We start from the raw sequence: 24,550 nt of genomic DNA, 5'->3' as shown, positions 1-24,550 counted from the left end.
CAGGCGCCGGAGGGGGCAGCACAGCCGCGGAGATGGGCAGCGAAGGCACCGGTGGCGCAGGAGAAAGGAAGACGGCAGACTCGGGCAGAGCAGGCGCCGGAGGGGGCAGCACAGCCGTGGAGATGGGCAGCGAAGGCAGCGGTGGCGCAGGAGAAAGGAAGAGGCGGGGGCAGGGAGCAGGAGAAAGGAAGAGGCGGAGCGGTCGGGCGAGAAAGGCAGAGAAGAGAAGGAGCGGTCGTCGAGAAAGGAAGGAGCGGTCGGGTAAGTAAGTTAGGATTTTTTAACGAATGTTAGCGGCGAAACCTTAAATTCGTCGCTAACTACACAACTCTTAGCGACGAATTAATTTGTTTCGTCACTAATTATTAACTTTGCGACGATATATACAATTTCGTCGCTAAATATTAGCGACGAAATTAAATATTTCACCGTAAAAACTATAGTTAGCGACAAAATTGGATATTTCGTCGCAAAACATATATTTAGCGACGAAAATGAAAATCATCGCTAATAATTCGTCGCTATTTTTATGATTTGTTGTAGTGAAATAGTAACATCACCCAACTTACCGAGAATATTTGATCTGACGGAAAGATCTCACCCTTTGGTAAATCAAAGCAATAATTACTAAATATAGGTGCCCGTTTATTATATCGGGATTAAGAGCATGTACATCTATAGTAACAGAGGTTTAGTTCGATTATATAGTCAGTATAAATCGAATAATCCTCAGTTGGTCCTGCTCAATACACACTGAGTGTACTAGTGTAATTCTATAGTCAAGACAGACTAAGACCAAATTACACTACAACCAGTCCAATGGTTTATCCAATCCATCTTGGTTGTGAACACTGTTTATAATCTATAAGGAATTGACAACATGGTCTTCTGTGTGTCACTCTGCACACCATGTTTATCTACAATATAGATTAAATAGACACTTGCATAAAAACTAAATGCAAACATTCACCAAAAGTAATTCTCATTTCAGAATGTTTATTCAAATAGATAGCTAGGATTCTGGTATACATCCCAACAGTATCCACAGTAACACTCACTTTTTGGAGAAAGTTGGTTGTGCTAGCAACCCTAATTGTAGAGCTCAGCCAAGAAGGAGAGAAGAAGATGAACATCCAACACCACTTTAGGATAGAAAAACTCTTTTTATACTCAAGCTATGAATACCAAAGGTTTTTAGGCTTTTGGTATTCTCTCATCAATGCATGATAACCTCCATGCAAGATAACCTCATCTTCTTCAATAAGCTCCATGCATGGTAACCTCATCTTCTTCAATAACTTCCATGCATGGTAACCTCATCTTCTTCAATGCATGATTAATCTATATTAATCATGCATGATGAATTAAATTCATTCATCAACTTGGTTTAATTTGAGTCTAACTCAAATTCAATCAACTTGAATCTAACTCAATCTAGGTCATCCAATGAACTTAATTATTCTTTTACTCAAACTAAAATAAATTCATCTCCAAATAGAGTGTTATTTGTGTGTGACCCAATAGGTTCTTGTAACGTTGGCAATGTCTCTAAAACCATTTCAGAAACATAAGCAATGAGTTGCATTTAGTAATGCATCATTGCTACCCAAGTGACAAGAATGTCGAGATCCGACATAACCTCCACGACTATGATAATGTATGACCATGTCCTTCTATCCTCAATACCTAGATTGATCAATAAGGCATAGACCGTGTTATTCTCTTATCAATCTTTATATTTCTTGATCCCCAAGTAGACTCATTCAAGCAAATAAACTCAATATCTCATATTGACTCATTTGAACATGATTATGCATTTCATGGTCCTACTCTATCAGGAGGTCGCAAGATATCATTCCCGTTATATGGAAGGGATAGATTTCATCTACATCACTCATATCCCTCCACATAATTTGTTACATACCTAGTGATCGTCTTTATAGTCCACCCTGTTACGGGTGAAGTTTGACAATACCAAAGTATATAACTCCTTATGTAGGGAACCGTAATAACTTCAGGTCTAAGGACTATTCATACCAATAGTCACATGAGAAAGTTTATGACACTCATATAATGATCCATGAAACTTTCTCATGGTGGGTCAATTCAGTATATATTTTCTAATGTATACTCATGTGTTAACTCGATATCTCATATCCATGACTTGTGAGATCAAGTTATCCAGCTGACCCACATGCTAGTCTTAACGCATTAACATCGTCCTTGAATATTAATGCTTAACTAGGAATGATTAAGAGTAGTATTTTTTATATCATCTCACTATCGATTCAAACAATTAATATGATGTAGATTAGAACTAGCTACCCATGGATATTATTATACTTAATTATTTGGCACAAATACAAAGTAAGTATAATAACCAAAACTCTTATCTTTATTAATAATAGAATATGATATAAAAGTCCTTAGTCAATCATCACATAATTGACTCTAGGGCTACTACTAACACATGGATGTTGAGAGACTCAACTCGAGGTGACCCCTAAGTAAGTCAGGGGTAAAAGATAATATCCTGACCTCCATCTCTAGTTGTTTAGGTAAGATCATCGATCTTAACTAAGTTGTTATAGAACTCGGCATAATGATCGACATTTACTACCTCAGTTGTAAGATACGAGAAATTTTAGAGGTTAATTATAAATAATTTAACCCTAATTGGTAATGATTAGGAGGTTAATTAGAGTTAATTGGGCTTAATTAAATTTAATTAAGTAATTGGGCTCAATTAAAGAGTTAATTGGGCAGCCAAATTAACTAGGCCCGATTAAGGCCTAATTAAGCCATATGGGATAATGGTTAAAGGTTATTGGATCCGGTTAACCTAAACCTGAAACCAAACCTGGTAAGAAGCCTTAAGTAGCGATTTCATCTCCCCAATCCATGATTATTTCCTCTGCATCCTCGCGATCTCCCCTGTTTCACCTTTGGCTTCTCTAACGCTCACATAAGGGAGCTCGCTGCTAGTGCCGACGACGAGGGGAGCTGTCGGTGATCTGGAACTTCAACCTCAGGCTTGTTTTCTTACCGGAGGTAGCACGGTTCGTTTGGTAGGGGTGACGATCGGCGACTCGGTGGACGGAGGTGATCGAATCGAATCGATCAGTAAGTGGCTTGGGTTCCTTATGGATTTCCTGGATCTTTTGGTTCTATGGGTTCCTGAATTTGGAATGGATTCTTAGATCAACTTTTTTCTTGATCGACTGAGGAATTTCTCTGAAATCGGCCGTGAGTTGGAATTTGGAGGAATCGGGTCTTGATCATGGAAGAATCGGAGCAGAGCTGAGATTCTAGGGCAAGGGATCGAATCTGATCTGATCGGAGGTAAGATCTTGAATTTGGTTAGGTTATTCCTTGATTGATTTTGGGATTTGAATTCGTGCTCACTGTTTGGAATTGCCGATTCTTTTGGGTTTTTGTTGATCTACTCGTGTTGGTTGGATGGTGAGAACTGGTGAGATTGAGTTCCTGCGTGTGTGGATCTGTTGGAAATGGGTAGAACCATTGGGTTTGATCCATTCCAATTGGTTCTTGCTTGTTTATTTCGGTCAGGGTTGAGGTTGTGCACGATTGATGCTCTGTTGAAGATTAGGATTAGGTTGTTAGTAATTAAGATCAAGTAGGTTAGTATTGGATCTTAATTGGTCCTTAGTATGAGCCAAATTAACATGCATTAGTTAAATATAATCAGTTGGTTTTGGGTTGAGATGTTGGATCCGATGGATTAAACAATGGTTGAGGTTAATACAACTAATTAATTTATTTGGTTAAGTTGTATAAATAGGATCTAAATTGTTAGATTAGTTTAACTCCGGGTTAGGTTAATTTGGATGGGATTAAACTATCCTTAAAACTTGGCTAGGGTTTCTTTGATGGAAAACTTTATATATCATTATATTTAGGAATGTTGTTATTCTATTTGCAGGACCTTGAGTGATTGTGGGATTTCATATATATGAGGTTATATTGCTGGGGGTTCTTGTATTGACATGCGGTTCATCAGGTGGGTAATTCTGTATTTGATCAATACAGAGCTATTTTATTTCCAGTACATGTTCCCTTTCCTATTATTGTTGGTTAGTACATTGATCACATTCCTGTTCCTTGTTAATTGGATACCTTTATTATACTCCTATTTATACCGTTGTTGTCCTTAATTCAGTTGATCTTATGATTACCTATGGTGTTGTATAAAGCTCTACTTGTCTATATGATTTACTGTTCTTATCCTTAGTTGATACATGTGATCAATAGAAATTTATTATCTATGCATATTATTTATCATAGTAGATGTTGATCATCATTGCTTGATCATTACATCATGGTGCATGATGACGATTGTAAGCCACAATGTTGTAGGTCTATTGTTATGGATAGTTGGCCTGTACTGGCATGTTTATATTAGGTGGTTATGATTCCCCTATTTTTATCATGGTGATGGTGGTTGTATGGGTTGTACACAGCCGAGTCGATGTTCTGACCTTGACACCGGTGAGGGGTGGTACTCGGAGAGTATGAGAGTAATACTCAGGAACGAGTATTACAAGACAGACATTAACCATAGGATGTACATAGCTATAGATGACTACCTACTGTTGGGTCACCAGGCTACTTTATTGTAGGGCTAGATGTATAACCATTTGGATGTCGGACACCCTCAGTCTCATATAGACACATGAGTACTAAAGCGAGTATAGGCAACTACATTATGCATATACTTGCATTGTGTGCGTGATATATATGTATTGGACTGTATGTATACTGCATTTGAATGTGAATGTATACTTGATTGATTCTTAATCAATACATCAATATGATATTGTCATTCATATGGATTGATGCATTTATGAGATCCATTTTAGATTATATGCTACCAGCAAAGTTATTATTGATCATTGGTTGATTACTTATACTCATTTGTATACCTTTGCTCTAAATTGTATATCTTTGATCATGCACTCTCTATTCTGATTATCCACTAAGTATGTTGTACTCACCACCCAGACCCGGGGATTTTTCTGTCTCTCCAGGTATTAGGTAGGAGATTACAGCTGATGCCGAGGAGATTCTACCAGTCATGTCATTTCACAATAGGACATTTTCTATCTTGTCTTTGTGAGGATATGGGATTTATGTGTGGTTTGTTTTACTTCCTCTATCTGAAGTTTTGAGTTTATGATTTTGTATCGGTATTAAAATATCTCATATCTAGATTGTAGTGACTTTGGTATACTTCTCTATGGTTGTTTTTATCTGTGATTGTGGAGTTGAATTCATTACTTTGGATTTTGGTATGGTTATATTTCTGCTTGTATAAATTCTATTTTCGTAGAATTATTAAGTTTATCGTTGGTTGTTGTGTAGATTTTAGATTTATATTGTTATGCATATGTGAGTGGTCGTGTAGGTCACATTTTTTATTGTTTAGTTGTAATATTCTAGAAATTTTAGAGTTAGAACTAACCAATTAAAGATCATGCCCTAGTTAGTTTGAATTTAAGTGGGTTGAAACCTAAATTAGCCAAGTCATTTAGGGTAAATAGGTCGGATCTAAAATTTGATTTTGACAAAATTAAAGGGATGGAAAAATTCGTCTAACGAAGACAAATCAAACGAAATTAGTTTGGATCAAATCAGAGGTCGTTGAGTTAGTGAACCAAATGAACCAAGATTGAATCAAACTGAACCAAGTTGGTTTGGTTCATACCGAAAGAGGTTTTAATAACATAAACCAGATAAAAAGGTTCGTCTCGCGAAGACGAATCCAACAAGACTGGTTTGGGTCCAATCGGAGGTCATTTGCTCCCCGAACCAAGCGAACCAAAAGCAAAGATGATGTTGAGGATCGGTGCGTTCGCTAGAGGGGGTGAATAGCGTTTTTCGATATTTCTTGATCTTTCTCTGCACAGAGATTAGCGGAAGCAAAATAATAAAAGAGATAAAAGATCACAACGCTAACCCGGTTCGATTTACTTGGTCTCCACCTCCGCAGAGGTGACTAATCCAAGGATCCACACAACCCACACACCCTTTTCACTATGAAAAGATCTCCTTCTCAAGAACTCTTGAAGGCGGAGAAACCTTTACACTTGATCTCTTCCTCTTATGAATAGAAAATAGCTTTGGGAGGAAGAGTAGAAAAGTAAAAGACAGAGCGTTGAAGATCTCACAAAAATATACTCGAAAAGAAGAAGTGCTCTCTTCAATCTCGCAGTTGTCTTTTATGCTTTTCGTGACATCAGTCGACTGCTCCCATGGCCAGTCGACTGATGGGCTTCAACGGCTACAGAATCTGCATTAATTGCTGCATTAATTAGCCCAACGTTTGAATTTCAATCGACTGCTCCTAGGCCAGTCGACTGGTGCCAGTCGACTGTCTTCTTCTGGCTCGACTGATCTTTCTGTGTATGACTTATTCAGCCATCAGTCGACTGAAATTACAGTCCAGTCGACTGATACTCTGATCAGTCGACTGAAAATACAGTCCAGTCGACTGATACTCTGATCAGTCAACTGAATCACCATTCCAGTTGACTGACCAAGCTGAAACTCCCTTTTCAGCTTCTTCTTCAGCCCTTAGCATTGATGCAAACCTTCAAACGCCTTCCACAAGCCTCATGCCCTTCCTTACACTAGCTTGAGACGTTTCCCTCAGCTTCGTCGTGCTAAGTCTTCCTTTGCCAAGAGGCCGCGCCTCCGAGACTTCATCTTTGCCAAGAGGTCGCGCCTCCGGGACTTCACCTTTTGCCAAGTCTTCTAACCTGGACTTTCCTGTGAACTCAATTCACACGCGTTAGATCACCAACATTGCCTAACTTAAACATGTTTTAGCCAAACATTAAAACTCAATAATGCTTGGGGCAATATTGCACCAACAGATGATTTGCTACAGTAAATAAGCCTGAACCGGTTCAAGTGAACCGAGTTTCCTTCTATTCCTTCCGGCCTGATCCACGCGATCGGAGCCGAACCCAAGCACCGGGACTTCGTCTTCTTCGCGCGAAGATCGCGTCCACTAGAGGACGCAGTCGCCGCTTCTTTCGCCGGGTTCTTCGCACCGACGAAGGCTATAAGAGAGAGCTGAGGTCGAGGGTTCCAGGGAGAAGCTCCAAAACCCTAGCCACCCCTTTCTCCCCCATCGCGATTCTCTCCGCGCCGCGCCCTCCTCTGCCTGACGCCATTGTCCAGCCAATGCTCGACGTCGCTCCGCCATCACCTCCGCCGTCGTTCCCTGCAAACCAGCAGCCGCCGCCCCGCCTTCTATCGCGACCCTCGCCGCTGCTGCATGAAGAAGAACGCCGGAGTCTTCGGCCAGCTCCGTCGCTGGATGCCGCCACCCTGCCGCTCGCTGCCGACTTGCCGAGACCCTCTGTTACCGCCACCTGGGCGACCACCTAGCTCCAGCAAGAACATCGGGGCGACGATCCTAAGAAACAGATCGATCATATACGGTTTGATTTCTTCCTTTACCTTCTTCTATTGTTTTTCCAAGTAGCTAGGGCATTCCACTTGAGAAATTTAGAGGTCTTGCAATTTTCTTAAGCTAAACTCAATATAGAGTTCCTTTGAAGGTTTTCTTGATAGAAAGAGGATGATCAATTAGGATGGCAATTGATAAGGTTAAATTATAATTAGATAACCGAGAATAGTTTGCTGGTTGAAAGTTTGGAAATGATTACTATTAAGGTTAATGGGATTAATCCTGTACCATGATGTAGGGTAGAGGAAATTGGATTTTTGGGTTTCTATTTAATTAGCTTAGTGGATGGGTTGATCTAATTAAAGATTTATCTACCTAGGTTAATTAGAATTTAATTGGTTAGGTTGGAATTGGGTGATGCATGCCACATGTTCGATTAAATTCCCCTTAGGTTTTCATAGTTTTGTTAATGCAATTTAGGTTGTTTAAATTCTACATGGTTAGTTAGGTTAAAGGGAAATGATAAATGGTGTTAATCGTACTCAGGGTTAGGTTAATGTCTGATTTGGTTAGTATGTTTAATTAATAAAGAAATTTATTTAATTAGGTAAATAAGTAATTGAGGTTAATTGGGAAAGACATTAGCTTAAACTAACCGAATCATGTTGAATTGATTTAATTGGGTAAGATTAACCTAATGTTGATTAGCTTGAGTTTAATAAAACGTAAGGTTAGTTGTACTAATTACTTTAACTAATTAATTGTTTAGTGAACTTAGTTAATACCAATCTGATGGTTAGATTGGGCTAACCGGAATTAGGTTAATTGATTTGGGTGCTTGGTTATATCATGACATTTAGGGATGTTATTACTCTTCTTGCAGGACCCTAAGTGATCAGTGGACTTTGATACTATACGAGGATCGGTTCTAGTATTTGACTTGTGATACATTTAGGTGGGTAATCCCTGTGTTTGGTCAACACATGTTCATTTCTTTCCCAGTGCATGTTACTTTCTATTATTGTTGATTATATGCCTTATCGTACTCCTGTTCCTTGCTATCTGGATACTTTAGTTATACTCATGATGATTTCTTGCTTGACCTTACTTCCGTTGACCTTGGATTAATATTCCTGACTGTGCTTCTACTCTGGATATAACATTGGTGATTCCTTATAGTCCTTTCCTTATGATACTTGAGATCATTATGACCTATACCTACACTTATTGATTAGCCTGGTAGGTGTTAATGACTATGAAATGAGCATCTCATCATGACGCCTGACAACGATTGTAAATCCCAATGATGTGGGTCTATGTTGTCTATAGTTGGCCTTTAGTAGTATATTGATATAGGTGGTTATGACCCCTACTTCCATCATATTGATGGCGACTGTATGGCAGTGTACGCAGTCGATGGCTGTATGGCAGTGTACGCAGCCGAGTCGATGATCTGATCCCGACACCGGTTAGGGGTGGTACTCGGAGAGTATTAGAGGACAGATATCGGCCATAGGATATGGGATCACCGGACGCGGAGCACTGATCCCTCGATTTGGATCACCGGACTACTTTGTTGTAGGGCGCGGAGTACTGATCCCCCGATGCCGGCCATACCCAGTCTCAGATGCTTGCACGAGTGCTGTAGCGTGTGGGGCAGTTGCATCATGCATACGCATATCATGTGCATGTTATATATATGTATTGGACCGTACTGATCCTGCATTTGATTGCTTATTTGTTTGATTCTTGATTGTTGCATTTTGTTTGACATGTCATTCATATGATGCATTACATGAGACTATTCTAGTTACTTACTACCTGCAGAGTTATTTATGATATCTTGCTGAACTTTGGTATGTATCCTTGTTATCTTTATTTATCTCTTCATGCACTATTTATTTCTATATTACCCACTGAGTTTTGTACTCACCCCTTTGGACCCTGGGATTTTTCTGTCTTCCCAGGTACTAGGTAGGAGCTTACAGATGATGCCAGGGATCTGCCAGCTGTGCCATCTCACATCAGAAGAATTGGTAGATTTAAGTTATTCATTTTAGTAGTAGTTCGATATGGTTGTATTAGCATTCATTACATTCAGTATGGTGTAGACAGATTATATACATTGATGTGGTTCTTGTCGTGGTTTTCCGTTGCGTGGTTGTATCTCATGTGGATTTTCGTATGTATGGTTTTTCGGCTTTCTCGTGGTAATCTATTATAATATAGGATGTGTTAGTTATTTGCATGTGGCCGTGTAGGCCTTGTATGTAGAGTTCTTTGTTGTGATATGTTGCTTGTGAGTATGATTGGACGTGTAGTCCATATTTCCGGCCGCATGTGGCCGATGTATATTCATGTTTGTATTCAGGGAATTGTCAGCGATACTGGGGAGGTGCTGTCGAAATTTTTCGGACGGCTATCTCTCGGGTCGTGACATTGCAAGGTTTAGTTTATTTCGGATTTGTCATCGTATCGAGTTTATAGAATTTTGATTTACTCGATGATGGTTGTGAGATGGAACTGACATGGCAAAAGATCTCTAGGCAATAATCTGTAAGTATTTATGGCGAAAGATCTCCATGGTAAGGATTTTTTCAACCAATCTAAAGAAAATAAAAACCTATCTACAAATCATGATATGATGTGTTATCCATACAAGTCTCTCAACAACGCCAACCAAGTCTTTTTAAACAAAAATATGACTTCAAAGAGAATAAAGCATGGTTCAATCATGGTGATCAAGCACGGCTCACTCATGTTATCGATTATATCTAGCCTCAAAATTTTTTTCAACTACATCTCCTCCTAAGTGTACCCCTCCCCCACACTTAAAATTTGACCATCTTGGGCAATAAATTCAATAAGATAATAGTAAATTATTTTAGTCAATGTATACCAAGAGAGTCACATATAATAGGGGAAAAAGAAATGCAACTATCAATGAGGTAAAAGAAGAAGTTATTTACATAAAGAGAAGATAGCATAACAAGTTCTAGAGGTCCAAAAGTGTAGATAAGATAGCCTTCATCATCACAAAGCTTATGATATTGTAGTCTTAAAAGAAGCATAGTAAGTTCTAAAGTTCCTCAACATGAGTGCATATCACACAATAATGAAAATGGATAAGGATGTCAGGGTCTTCTATCAGCTCGTACAGAGAGGCTTTAGATCGGCCTCTAGCCATCGAATTAACTCGGCAGCAAATATCTAGAGAGAGAAAGAGAAAGAGGTTGGAAAGCCGAATGCACAAGGTAAGATGAAGAGTCAGGACTTCCAGCCGACTGCTCAGAAGCGACAGAGGATTGAACAGCCGTCTAGAGGACAATCCCGTAGTACTTCATATTCGTGCCAGAGAGATCAGAATAGGAAGTGTAATCGCTGCGGATCACGTAGTCATATGATAGGTAACTGCCCATTGGATCAGCCTATCTGCTGTTAGGAAGTATACTGAAAAGACTAGCTCTTTTGTATATAAACATTTATGAAATAAAGTATCATGTTTTGGTCAAATGATTGCAATAGTGTATTTTGCAATAAAGTCCTCTTAATTTACATTGTAGATAACTTGGTGTCTGTGAGACACAGAAGACCATGATTATCGGTCCCTTGTGAATTATAAACTAAGGCTCACAACCAAGATGGCTTTGGACAAACCATCGGGAACGGTTGTAGTGTAATTCGGTGACTGTCTGTCTTGACTGTAGAATTACACTAGTGCACTTTGTGTGTATTGAGTAGGACCATTGAGGTTGTTCGATTTACACTGACTCGCAAATTGAACAAGACCTCTGTTATTATAATTATGCACTCTTAATCCCGATGTAATAAATGGGCACCTATACTTAGTAATTATTGCTTTGATTTACCAAAGGGTGAGATCTTTCCGTCAGATCAAATATTCTCGGTAAGTTGGGTGATGTTACTATCTATACGGTGTGCCATTAATTATAGAAGGAATCCGTGTCCCAGTAGGGCTGATGATGTCCCCTTGGAGAGCTCATAAGGATTGTCAAGTCAAATCTTGCAAGTGGACTTGGTCCGGCTGACAATAAGGTTGAGTGGTACTATTCAAGGTCTTAGATGTCGATTATTGAGTTGTCAGTGAACTCAGATAATTGACGGACATACGATATCTTAAACACGGGGAGCAATGCATAAAATAATAAGAAGGAACCCATAACGTAATTTGGGGATTGGATTGGTAGTGCAATAATGATCCTCTAGTGGAATGGATCGTTGTTGATGGATGTAGGTGTGTATTCGGGGTTGAATACGGGATCCGAAACCCATCAGAAGGCCAGATCCAATACCTCCTCGAGGTCCCCACTGTAGCCTAAAGACATCTTCAAAAGGATGCAATCAAACGGATGAGATTAGTTCTCAGCCGTCGGATGAGATTTAATCTCAACCGTTGGATGAGATTAGTTCTCGACCGTAGGATGAGTTAATGGATGAGATCAGCTTGTATCCGTGGGATTAGATCAAGTTGCATCCATTGGATCGAAATAAATAAAGAGGAATAGAAGAGAATAGATTAGAACCGTTGGATGAGATTAAGTCGCGTCCGATGGACGAGATCTCTCCGGTTCGGTTTTAATTCTCTTTGGAAGGAAGAACCGGTTCACGAGGTGAACCAGAGCATGGTTCAATGAACCACACGCCCAAGGGATTAATCATGGCCATTGGATCGAAGAGATTAAGTTATATTAAAGAAGATTATATCGTAACCGTTAGATGAGATTAAGTTGCATCCGACGGATGAGATCTCTTCGGTTCGGTTTTATTTTCTTCTTTAATATAAAGTTGGTTCACGGATTGAACCAAATCTATCCATAGGTGGCCGGCCACTTATAGATAAGGTTGGAATTATTTTTTTTAAATAATTCCAAAAAGATCTAACGGCTAGAAACCAAGCAAGAATAATCTAAAGGCCTAGGATTTAAGAAGTTTCTATAATTTAGAATTGGTTCATGGAATCAATCAAAATTAAAGAAAAATTTTGAATTGGCAAAGAGAGCTTGGTCTTGGGCGTGAGGCTATAAAAGGAGGGGAGGGGTGGGCGGCAAAGAACAATCAAGAAGAAGAGAAGAAGAGAGAAACCGAAACGATTTCGAAAACCTCTCTCTCTCTCCTTCTCTTCTTGTTGCCGCCGCCCCTCTTCTTCTTCTTCTTCTTCCTCTTCTTCTTCTTCTTCTTCCACCGCCCCTTCTCCTTCTTCTCTTGAGGTGGCCGAACCTCCTCCTCCAAGGTGGTGGCCGGATCCTAGCAAGGAGAGACGAGACAAGGCGAAGTTGCTGCGAGAAGAAGAAAGGCGATCCAAGGCTTCATCATCCGGAGGTTGCAGTTCCTTTATTTCTGGAGGATCGTTGTCCACCCAACGTCCAGGAAGAAGATAGGAATACAGCGGAAGGCTCCGAGGTCATCAACAAGGTTCTGGTATGATTTATTTTTCCGCAGTTTTTTTTTACTAGAACTAGTCGTAAAACCGTAGTTAGTAATTTAGGAATCGGCGATCCTGAAGGATCGATTGACTTAGTCTTTTGTAGACTTTGTCAATTGATCCAGGCGGGATAAAATTTTTGTCCTGTGGGGTTCTATGCTTTTCGGAGCGGATAGAATCCGGAACATAGGACGGAGATCCAGAACGCCAACAAATGGTATCAGAGCGAGGTTCTCCGATTCCGAAAAATTACTTCGGTTTTAGTTTTGCATGCTAGTACATATATTCAATAGTTAGAAATTGCAATAGATTAACTCGGTGTTGCAGGATAATTTTCCAACTATTGTGGCCAAATATATGTGAATGTATTGTATGTGTTGTGCATGTATAGGAATTAAATACGGGGGTTGACCGTATTAGTTTAAATTTTTTTTTTGCAAAATTAGATTTTATGTAAACTCCTTCAAAGGAGTATAGGATCAATTTTGTAAAATTTTATTTACATGCATCGACCGGGTTCCTAGCAAGGCGCGGATCTTTGAGGCCACAAAGGCGCAGCGGAAGAGGAAGCGAGACGGTCAAAAAGCCGAGTTGCAGCGAAGGAAAATAAAAGGCCATAATAGTTGGAAATAGTCTTTATTTTATTTTTCCATATTTATTGCTGCTTTTATTTTTTTGCTGTGTATGTGTGTGGTTGTGTTTAAATAGTTAAACATAAAATACACATAGGTAATTTCCTACCCCTTAAGGATAATTAAGGAAAATTATGCGCGTATAATTAACGAACTCCGAAGTTGATCTTGTCTAGGAGTGGTGGTTGCTCCCATATCCAAGAAGGCCTTAGCCTCGCCACAACCTGGAGATCAATTAGGAACTAGTTATTTATACAAGCATGATTAGATAGGAAATTAGAATCAATTATGAAAGCATAAATAAGAAGTTCAATAATTGATTTTGTCTAAGGCCACGCCTGGAAATCAATTTATTGAATTAATTATTAATGTGATCATAATTCAAAATCCTCAAAGTAAAAACTAAGTGGGAGAGGGATTCTTCGAATCCCGCGGTCTCCATTACTGGTTTGTAGGTGATGCATACAGACTTGCGTGCTGGCTTAGACCTTCCTCCCCAACGGATGGGTCTGTATGCGGATCACCAGAACAAACTTCCTAAGGGATGGTTATAGGAAGCTACTTAGCTCGCGTATACGTCCACACTAACGTGGCATACGTAACACTAAGTAGTGGACTTAGTACCAAGTAATGGTGTACACTTAGAATGCAGTTAATAGTAAACGTCCACACTAACGTGGCTTGCTATTAAATGTGCATGACCAAAGTAGGACCAACTATTAATTTTATTGGTCATAAAGATAGGTTGACCAGATAATAAAATTAATGGGTAAAACCTCCTTTTGCGAATGTTTGAGTTAGTATACGTCCACACTAACGTGGCATGCTAATTCTTCGGTGCTTGAGGTGTTGGTGAATTTAATTATATTGTTTTGAGGAATCAATATAATTTTAAATTCGAATATTTGACCAATGGTTATTTTCATGATTTTTCAGGAAAATGGCCTTCAACCCACTAGCTGTCATACTAAAAGAAAACAAACTTACTGGTCCCAACTACATAGATTGGAAAAGAAATCTGGACATAGTGTTGACTGCAGAAGAGTACAAGTGCGTACTTTTTAAGGTCTGTCCTAGTGCACCTGAAAGGGATGCTCACGAAGATGAGATAGAGAGACATAGGAAATGGGTTAAGGCAGATGAGATGGTGCGGTGTTATATTTTGGCGACCATGTCAAAAGAACTGCGACATCAGCATCAGGCAGGCCATGACGACTGCCTATGACATAATGCTCAATCTCGAGAAACTCTTCGGACATCAAAGTCAGGCTACCAGGCAGGTGACCAAGCAGTTAAGACATTGGAAAGAAGACTATCCCCTTAGAAAGAAGAACAATAGGAGTGCATCTTCCTCCTTAGTAGTTGAAACATGTTTAGCGGTGCTATCTACCAGAACCTGGTGTGTAGATACGGGAGCCACTGATCATGTCTGCAATAATTTGCAGGGGTTCCAGGAAACCCGACGGCTACTTGAAGGAGAGATCACCGTCTATATGGGCAATGCTACGAAAGTGGCGGCTGTTGCAGTGGGAGACGTCTATTTACCTTTTGGTAGAAATAGAACTTTAGTATTAAGAGATTGTCTTTATGTACCCGGGTTTAGAAAGAATTTGATTTCGGTTTCTAAACTGTATAAGGACGGATATTCAGTCTATTTTGATAATAATGTTATTATCAAGAAAAATAGTAGCATTATCTGTTCTGGTACGTTGGTAGATAATCTATCTATATACATTAACTCCCACGATGCAACAAAAGGAACTAAATAACACATCTTCTAACTTGGTTAGATCGATGATGAGTTATGCAGAATTGCCTAAGTCGTTCTGGGGAAGTTGCTTTGGAAACAGCTACATACATTCTGAACTTAGTACCTTCTAAGTCAGTACCCTCTACACCCATAGAATTGTGGACTGGGCGCAAGCCTAGTCTAAGACATTTTCGGATTTGGGGTTGTCCAGCACATGTGCTGAAAGGGGAGGCTGATAAGTTAGAACCGCGTACAGAAGTATGTCTGTTTATAGGCTATCCCAAAGGAACGAAGGGTGGTTTGTTTTATAATCCTAAGGATCAGAAGGTCATCGTTAGTACGAATGCCCGATTCTTGGAAGAGGATTATGTTATAATACCACAAGCCCATAAGCAAGATTGTTCTAGAAGAAATTAGGGGAGAAAGTCCAGTGTCAATACCAACAGTACAAGAGGAAATACCACAAGTAGCTGCACCGCGTGTCACAAGTGATACGCAGATACAGACGGTGCCTCGTCGCAGTGGGAGGGTTGTCAGGCAACCTGACAGATACATGTTCTTGGGAGAGTCTTCGGATTTTATCCCGGGTGAACATGAACCCGATCCCTTGACCTACGACGAAGCACTCCAAGACAAAGATGCAGATTCTTGGCATAAGGCAATGAAATCTGAGATAGAGTCTATGTACTCTAACCAAGTCTGGGAACTTGTAGAACCACAAGATGGTGTAAAAGCCATCGGGTGTAAGTGGATCTACAAAAGGAAAAGAGGATCAGACGGAAAGGTGGAAACCTTTAAGGCAAGGCTTGTTGCGAAGGGGTCGATTATGAGGAAACCTTTTCGCCGGTAGCCATGCTTAAGTCTATCCGGATTCTTTTAGCTATTGCCGCTCATATGGATTATGAGGTATGGCAAATGGATGTCAAGACGGCTTTCCTTAATGGAAGTCTTGAGGAAAACATCCATATGAAGCAACCAGAAGGTTTCATTGAAAAAGGCAAAGAGCATCTAGTGTGTAAGCTTAAAAGGTCCATTTATGGACTGAAGCAAGCTTCAAGGTCTTGGAACATCCGGTTTGATGAAGTAATCCAGTCATATGGATTTATTCAAAGTCCGGATGAGTCTTGTGTATACAAGAAATGTGACGGAAACGTAGTGGTATTCTTAGTACTATACGTAGATGACATCCTGCTCATTGGCAACAGTGTAAAGGTGTTATCAGACGTAAGGGTATGGTTGTCAAAACAATTTGATATGAAGGACTTAGGAGAAGCAGGTCACATCCTTGGGATCAAAGTTATAAGGGATCGCAAGAAAAGGATGTTGTGCTTATCCCAAGCTTCATATATTGACACTATATTGGCTCGGTTCAGCATGCAAAACTCTAAGAAAGGTTTGTTACCTTTCAGACATGGAGTTCATCTATCTAAGGAGATGTGTCCTAAAACATCAAAGGAGATAGATGAGATGAAGGCAGTTCCCTACGCCTCTGCCGTGGGAAGCCTCATGTATGCCATGCTGTGTACGAGACCAGATATCTGCTTTGCCGTGGGCATGGTCAGCAGATATCAAAGTAATCCAGGACAGGGACATTGGACTGCGGTAAAGCATATTTTGTAGGACCTGAGAAGGACTAGGGATTATATGCTAGTTTACCAGTCAGCCAATTTAGTCCCTGTGGGTTACACAGATTCAGACTTCCAATCAGATAGGGACAGTAGTAAGTCTACCTAAGGGTTTTGTGATTACTTTAGGGAAGTTGGGTCAAAGTATGGAAGCTGAACAGCTTCTAAGGCAGCCAAAGAGGCTGTATGACCCAGAAACTTCTTGATGGACTCAAAGGTGATTCCTGGTTTGCACGAAGCTATCACAATTTATTGTGATAACAGAGGTGCAGTAGCAAACTCGAAGGAACCATGAGCCCACAAAGCAAGTAAACACATAGAGCGCAAGTACCACCCTGTACGAGAAATCGTAGGTAGAGGAGAAAACGTTGTCGCCAAGATTGCATCGGTAGATTACCTGGCAGATCCTTTCACCAAGGCCCTTCAGGCGAAAGCTTGTGATCGGCATGTTGAGGGGATGGGAATCAGATGTATGGCAGGAGAAGACAGCGTAGCCTTTTAGTGGATGACAGAAAAAGACAGCATAGTCTTTTAGTATAAGTGGGAGATTGTTAGGAAGTATACTGAAAAGACTAGCTCTTTTGTATATAAACATTTATGAAATAAAGTATCATGTTTTGGTCAAATGATTGCAATAGTGTATTTTGCAATAAAGTCCTCTTAATTTACATTGTAGATAACTTGGTGTCTGTGAGACACAGAAGACCATGATTATCGGTCCCTTGTGAATTATAAACTAAGGCTCACAACCAAGATGGCTTTGGACAAACCATCGGGAACGGTTGTAGTGTAATTCGGTGACTGTCTGTCTTGACTGTAGAATTACACTAGTGCACTTTGTGTGTATTGAGTAGGACCATTGAGGTTGTTCGATTTACACTGACTCGCAAATTGAACAAGACCTCTGTTATTATAATTATGCACTCTTAATCCCGATGTAATAAATGGGCACCTATACTTAGTAATTATTGCTTTGATTTACCAAAGGGTGAGATCTTTCCGTCAGATCAAATATTCTCGGTAAGTTGGGTGATGTTACTATTTATACGGTGTGCCATTAATTATAGAAGGAATCCGTGTCCCAGTAGGGCTGATGATGTCCCCTTGGAGAGCTCATAAGGATTGTCAAGTCAAATCTTGCAAGTGGACTTGGTCCGGCTGACAATAAGGTTGAGTGGTACTATTCAAGGTCTTAGATGTCGATTATTGAGTTGTCAGTGAACTCAGATAATTGACGGACATACGATATCTTAAACACGGGGAGCAATGCATAAAATAATAAGAGAAGAACCCATAACGTAATTTGGGGATTGGATTGGTAGTGCAACAATGATCCTCTAGTGGAATGGATCGTTGTTGATGGATGTAGGTGTGTATTCGGGGTTGAATACGGGATCCGAAACCCATCAGAAGGCCAGATCCAATACCTCCTCGAGGTCCCCACTGTAGCCTAAAGACATCTTCAAAAGGATGCAATCAAACGGATGAGATTAGTTCTCAGCCGTCGGATGAGATTTAATCTCAACCGTTGGATGAGATTAGTTCTCGACCGTAGGATGAGTTAATGGATGAGATCAGCTTGTATCCGTGGGATTAGATCAAGTTGCATCCATTGGATCGAAATAAATAAAGAGGAATAGAAGAGAATAGATTAGAACCGTTGGATGAGATTAAGTCGCGTCCGATGGACGAGATCTCTCCGGTTCGGTTTTAATTCTCTTTGGAAGGAAGAACCGGTTCACGAGGTGAACCAGGTATGGTTCAATGAACCACACGCCCAAGGGAGTTAATCATGGCCATTGGATCAAGGAGATTAAGTTATATTAAAGGAGATTATATCGTAACCGTTAGATGAGATTAAGTTGCATCCGACGGATGAGATCTCTTCGGTTCGGTTTTATTTTCTTCTTTAATATAAAGTTGGTTCAAGGATTGAACCAAATCTCATCCATAGGTGGCCGGCCACTTAAGATAAGGTTTGGAATTATTTTTTAAATAATTCTGAAAAGATCTAACGGCTAGAAACCAAGCAAGACAATCTAAAGGCCAGGATTTAAGAAGTTTCTATAATTTAGAATTGGTTCGCGGAATCAATCAAAATTAAAGAAAAATTTTGAATTGGCAAAGAGAGCTTGGTCTTGGGCGTGAGGCTATAAAAGAGGGGAGGGGGTGGACGGCAAGAGCAATCAAGATCAAGAAGAGAAGAAGAGAAACCGAAACGATTTCGGAAACTCCTCCTTCTCTTCTAGTTGCCGCCGCCCCCTTCCCTTTTCTTCTTCCTTTTCTTTTTCTTCTTCTTCCACCGCCCCCTTCTCCTTCTTCTCTTGAGGTGGCCGAACCTCCTTCCCAAGGTGGTGGCCGGATCCTAGCAAGGAGACGAGACAAGGCGAAGCTGCTGCGAGAAGAAGAAAGGCGATCCAAGGTTTCTTCATCCGGAGGTTGCAGTCCTTAAGTTCTGGAAGATCGTTGTCCACCCAACGTCCAGGAAGAAGATAGGAATACAGCGGAAGGCTCCGAGGTTATCAACAAGGTTCGGGTATGATTTATTTTTCCGCAGTTTTTTTTTTACCTAGAACTAGTCGTAAACCGTAGATAGTAATTTAGGAATCGGCGATCCTGAAGGATCGATTGACTTAGTCTTTTGTAGACTTTGTCAATTGATCCAGGCGGGATAAAATTTTTGTCCTGTGGGGTTCTATGCTTTTCGGAGCGGATAGAATCCGGAACATAGGACGGAAGTAAAGTCTAAGTATTTAAGTGGATCGGTTTAAGTGGATTCATGATGGATGAGAGTTTTGTCGAACCAGACGCGATGAGAAAATTCGTCTTGCAGAGACGAATCAAACAAAACTTGTTTGGACCAAATCTGAGGTTGTTTAGTTAGTGAACCAAACTGAACCAAGTTAGTTTGGTTTGTACTGGGAGAGGTTTTGACAAAATAAACTAGATGAAAAGGTTCGTCTCGCGAAGACGAATCCAACGAAACTGGTTTGGGTCAAATCCGAGGTTGTTTGATTAGTGAACCAAGCAGACCAAAGTCGAACCCGGTTCGCTACAGTAACCGGTTCAATTGTTTTAATAAACCCTAGGATTTAATTGGGTTTAGCCGCTAAGAAACTTAGTTAACGGCGGTGGTTTAGATTTAATCGGGCTAGGTTACTGTGCATTCCCTATTAAAACAGTGTCGTAGCCCTTTTATTCCCTCACGAACCCGACGCCGTAGCCCTCTTCCCTTTCCTCGCGCCTTCTTCCGCCTCTCTTCTTCTTCTTCTCTGCTGCCACGCCGCCGGAACCCTAGCCGCCACCCGCTCCTCTCCGTCTGTCGCCGACGCTCCCTGCTCCGCCGAAGTCCTGCCCGCGTGAGGAAGACCAGCATCCTACGTCCAGCCGCCATTCCCTTCGCCGCCCAGAGAAGACACCGACCGCCGCTCCTCTGCTGCCTTGTTGCCGCCGCACCTCTGCCCTTCGCTGCCGACACCACTTGCCGCCGTCGCGTGGAAAGACTAGCAGCGACGCCGTTCTCCTGCTCGATTCCGCCGGCCCGAAGAAGCCCTGCCGCCGGCCCGGTAAATAGTAATGGTTATTGAGTAGTTAAATTGATTTAGGGCTTAAACAAATGGTATGTGATTAAGATAATCAAACTAGTTTAATTGGATTGGTAATCAGTTTAACAGTTGTTAATTAGTTAATAATTGGTAGTTAATTCCTTTAATTAGTTCATTGATTGATTAGCTTAGTAAACACTTCATTAAGTTGAATGATTTATGAGTAGTTAATTGATCAAATTAATATTTAGGGTTAATCTGTGTATTTGATAATTAGATAGGTTTATTAATTGAGTATTTACTTTGAGGGATTAATTGAAGTCTTAATCAGATTAATAGATGATGAAAATGCAATTAAAGAGGGATGTGAAGAATGTGTTTCGGTTAGAGTTGTTTGGATGGGTTATTGGATCTCAATTAGTCCTTAGCATGATTCAAATTAACAAGTGTTAATCAAATTTAAGTAGGTGAAATGATTGATGTCAAATTAATTGAGATACGGTGGTAAACCAAAAAGAATAGTAGGGTTAATTGAGTTATAACACCTTAGAATCCATTAGGATTTTTGGATAGACCTTTACATAATAGTATGCTTAGCAGTGTTGTAATTGTAAATTTCAGGACTTTGATTGATACGGAGAGATTGTTATTGCGACGATTCGTCAATCAGGTGGGTAATCCCTGTGTTTGGTCAACACAGTTCAGTTCTTTCCCAGTGCATGTTACTTTCTATCATTGTTAATTTTATGCCTTATCGTACTCCTGTTCCTTGCTACCTGGATACTTTAGTTGCACTCATGATTATCTCTTGCTTGACCTTATGTCTGTTGACCTTGGATTAATGTCCTGACTGTGCTTCTACTCTGGTTATGACAATTGTGATAATTATTGTTATAGTTCTTTTTGTATGATACTTGAGATTATTATGACCTATACCTACAATTATTGATTAGCCTGGTAGGTGCTAATGACTATGAAATGAACATCTCATCATGACGTGTGATAACGATTGTAAATCCCAATGATGTGGGTCTATCGTGTCTATAGTTGGCCTTTAGTAGTATATTGATATAGGTGGTTATGACCCCTACTTCCATCATATTGATGGCGACTGTATGGCAGTGTACGCAGTCGATGGCTGTATGGCAGTGTACGCAGCCGAGTCGATGATCTGATCCCGACACCGGTTAGGGGTGGTACTCGGAGAGTATTAGAGGACAGATATCGGCCATAGGATATGGGATCACCGGACGCGGAGCACTGATCCCTCGATTTGGATCACCGGACTACTTTGTTGTAGGGCGCGGAGTACTGATCCCCCGATGCCGGCCATACCCAGTCTCAGATGCTTGCACGAGTGCTGTAGCGTGTGGGGCAGTTGCATCATGCATACGCACATCATGTGCATGTTATATATATGTATTGGACCGTACTGATCCTGCATTTGATTGCTTATCTGTTTGATTCTTGATTGTTGCATTTTGTTTGACATGTCATTCATATGATGCATTACATGAGACTATTCTAGTGCTTACTACCTGCAGAGTTATTTATGATATCTTGCTGAACTTTGGTATGTATCCTTGTTATCTTTATTTATCTCTTCATGCACTATCTGTTTCTATATTACCCACTGAGTTTTGTACTCACCTCTTTGGACCCTGGGATTTTTCTGTCTTCCCAGGTACCAGGTAGGAGCTTACAGATGATGCCAGGGATCTGCCAGCTGTGCCATCTCACATCAGAAGAATTGGTAGATTTAAGTTATTCATTTTAGTAGTAGTTCGATATGGTTGTATTAGCATTCATTACATTCAGTATGGTGTAGACAGATTATATACATTGGTGTGGTTCTTGTCGCGTTTTCCGTTGCGTGGTTGTATCTCATGTGGGTTTCCGTATGTATGGTTTTTCGGCTTTCTCGTGGTGATCTATTATAATATAGGATGTGTTAGTTTATTTGCATGTGGCCGTGTAGGCCTTGTATGTAGAGTTCTTTGTTATGATATGTATGTTGTGAGTATGATTGGACGTGTAGTCCATATTTCCGGTCGCATGTGGCCGATGTATATTCATGTTTGTATTCAGGGAATTGTCAGGGATACTTGGGGAGGTGCTGTTGAAATTTTTCGGACGGCTATCTCCTGGGTCGTGACATTGAACACTAAATTGTTAGGTTTTGAATACATTAAAGATCTATATTCTAATGATCCTGACTTTGGAAATGTATTTGAAGTTTGTGAACATGCTACATTTGGGAAGTTTTATAGGCGTGAGGGGTTTTTTTCAGGGTCAATAGGTTGTGTGTGCCTAATTGTTCATTGAGAGAATTATTAATCCAAGAGGCTCATGGTGGGAGACTAATGGTACATTTTGGTGTAAGAAAAACTTTAGATGTTTTGGTTGAGCATTTCTTTTGGCCTCACATGAAATGAGATGTAGTCAAGTTTTGTGAGAAGTGTATCACATGTAGGCAAGCAAAATCTAGATCTTTACCTCATGGATTGTATACACTTTTACCAATTCCTAGTGAACCTTGGGTGGATATTTGATGGGCTTTGTTGTAGGCTTACCTAGATCAAAACGAGGTATGGATTCTATTTTTGTTGTTGTGAACAGATTTTCTAAAATGGCTCATTTTATTCCTTGTAGGAAAATTACCACATGTTAGTGCAATCAAGGTTCAATCAATCTAATGTTTCAATGTTTGACAAAGGTTTAAGTCTAAGTGATAATCAAGCCAATCTATTTTCAATGTTATCTCACATGGTTGCTTGAGATGTATTTTTCAGGAAACCCTTTGTAGGTCAGGACGAGGAGTCTTGGCAGTGAAGTCCTGGAGGCGAGGTCTCTTAGCAAAGGAAGTCCTGGACGAGGAGTCTTGGCAAAGGAAGTCCCGGACGAGGAGTCTTGGCAGTGAAGTCGGCGATGTCTCTTGCAAAGGAAGTCCCGGACGAGGAGTCTTGGCAAAGGAAGTCCCGAGGACAAGGAGTCTTGGCAAAGGAAGTCCCGGACGAGGAGTCTTGGCAAAGGAAGTCCCAGACGAGGAGTCTTGGCAGAAGAAGTCCCAGACGAGGAGTCTTGGCAGAAGAAGTCCCGGATGAGATTCCAGGCATGTGAACAGCAGTTCACGGTCGTCAGGTAAAGGGTCAAGGGTAGACTCATCTTACTAGGCGATGTTTTGGCCTTAGAGTGGTCAAAACAAGGTACAGTCGAGTTGTGACTCGACTGGAGGCCTTATCAGTCGAGTCTGCGACTCGACTGATTGAAAGATCATGAACAGAAGCAAGTTGAAACTCGACTGGTACTTAGTTCAGTTGTGCAGTCGAGTTGGCGACTCGACTGGGTTGAGAAAACTGAACAGAAGCAAGTCAGAGTCGACTGGAGACTCGACTGGATATGGCCGTCGGGTGGCAGACGCAGGTGACACTCGAGTGCCAACTCGACTGGAGGCCATCAGTCGAGTCGGTCATATCAGTGACTCGACTGGACCTAAGTTAAAACGGGCAAGATTTCAAAATCAAGTATGTAATTAATGCAGAAATCTTACCGTTGGCGACTTAATTTGAACCTAGTCGAGTCGCCAGTCGAGTGGACTCGACTGTGCAGACTCGAAACCTTAGATAACCAGTCATTATAAAAGGGTTTCAATGGCTTCTTCCAACAATACGAATCATCTTCTACAAGTGCGATATTCCTGCAACTTGGTCCAAAATTCTTCAAGCTCCAAAGATTCTACAAGGCCAATCAGAAAGAAAAGAGAAGGAGAGCTCTCAATTCTAAGATCTATTGTATTTCTTCTCAAATATTTCTCTACTGTAAGTTCTTGCTGTACTGTTCTGTAACGTTGTATTAAGAGGTTTCTCCACCTCCGGTGAATTACCGCGAAGGAGAAAAGTAGAGGCAGGCCTTGGACGTAGCAGTTCGTGGGGAACTGTGAACCAAGTAAATCGCTGTGTGCTGTGTCTTGATCAAATTTTCCGCTGAGCAACTCAAGATCGCTATTGAGCAATCGACGCTATTCATCCCCCCTTCTAGCGACGCCAACAAGATCCAACAAGTGGTATCAGAGCCAGGTTGCTCTTCACCGGATTCACAACCGCTAGAGCAAACTCAA

The 24,550-nt window shown here is 40.7% G+C and overlaps 1 long non-coding RNA gene across 1 annotated transcript; it reads left to right on the top strand.

Annotated features, from left to right (window-relative positions):
• The first annotated feature begins 2,927 nt into the window (after positions 1 to 2,927).
• LOC141845783 (uncharacterized) lies at positions 2,928 to 9,799 on the top strand. Its single transcript, XR_012603287.1, has 4 exons — positions 2,928 to 3,123; positions 3,201 to 3,342; positions 5,049 to 5,157; positions 9,406 to 9,799. It is a non-coding gene; the product is annotated as an uncharacterized LOC141845783 (long non-coding RNA).
• Positions 9,800 to 24,550: the final 14,751 nt, after the last annotated feature.

This window comes from Curcuma longa, chromosome 15 (assembly GCF_044706935.1).
Source record: "Curcuma longa cultivar G26 ecotype Majalengka, Jawa Barat chromosome 15, ITB_CL_G26_1.1, whole genome shotgun sequence".
In the NCBI taxonomy this organism is placed as follows: domain Eukaryota; kingdom Viridiplantae; phylum Streptophyta; class Magnoliopsida; order Zingiberales; family Zingiberaceae; genus Curcuma; species Curcuma longa.
Note: the sequence above shows the minus strand (reverse complement) of the source record. Positions and strands in the feature narration are given on the sequence as shown.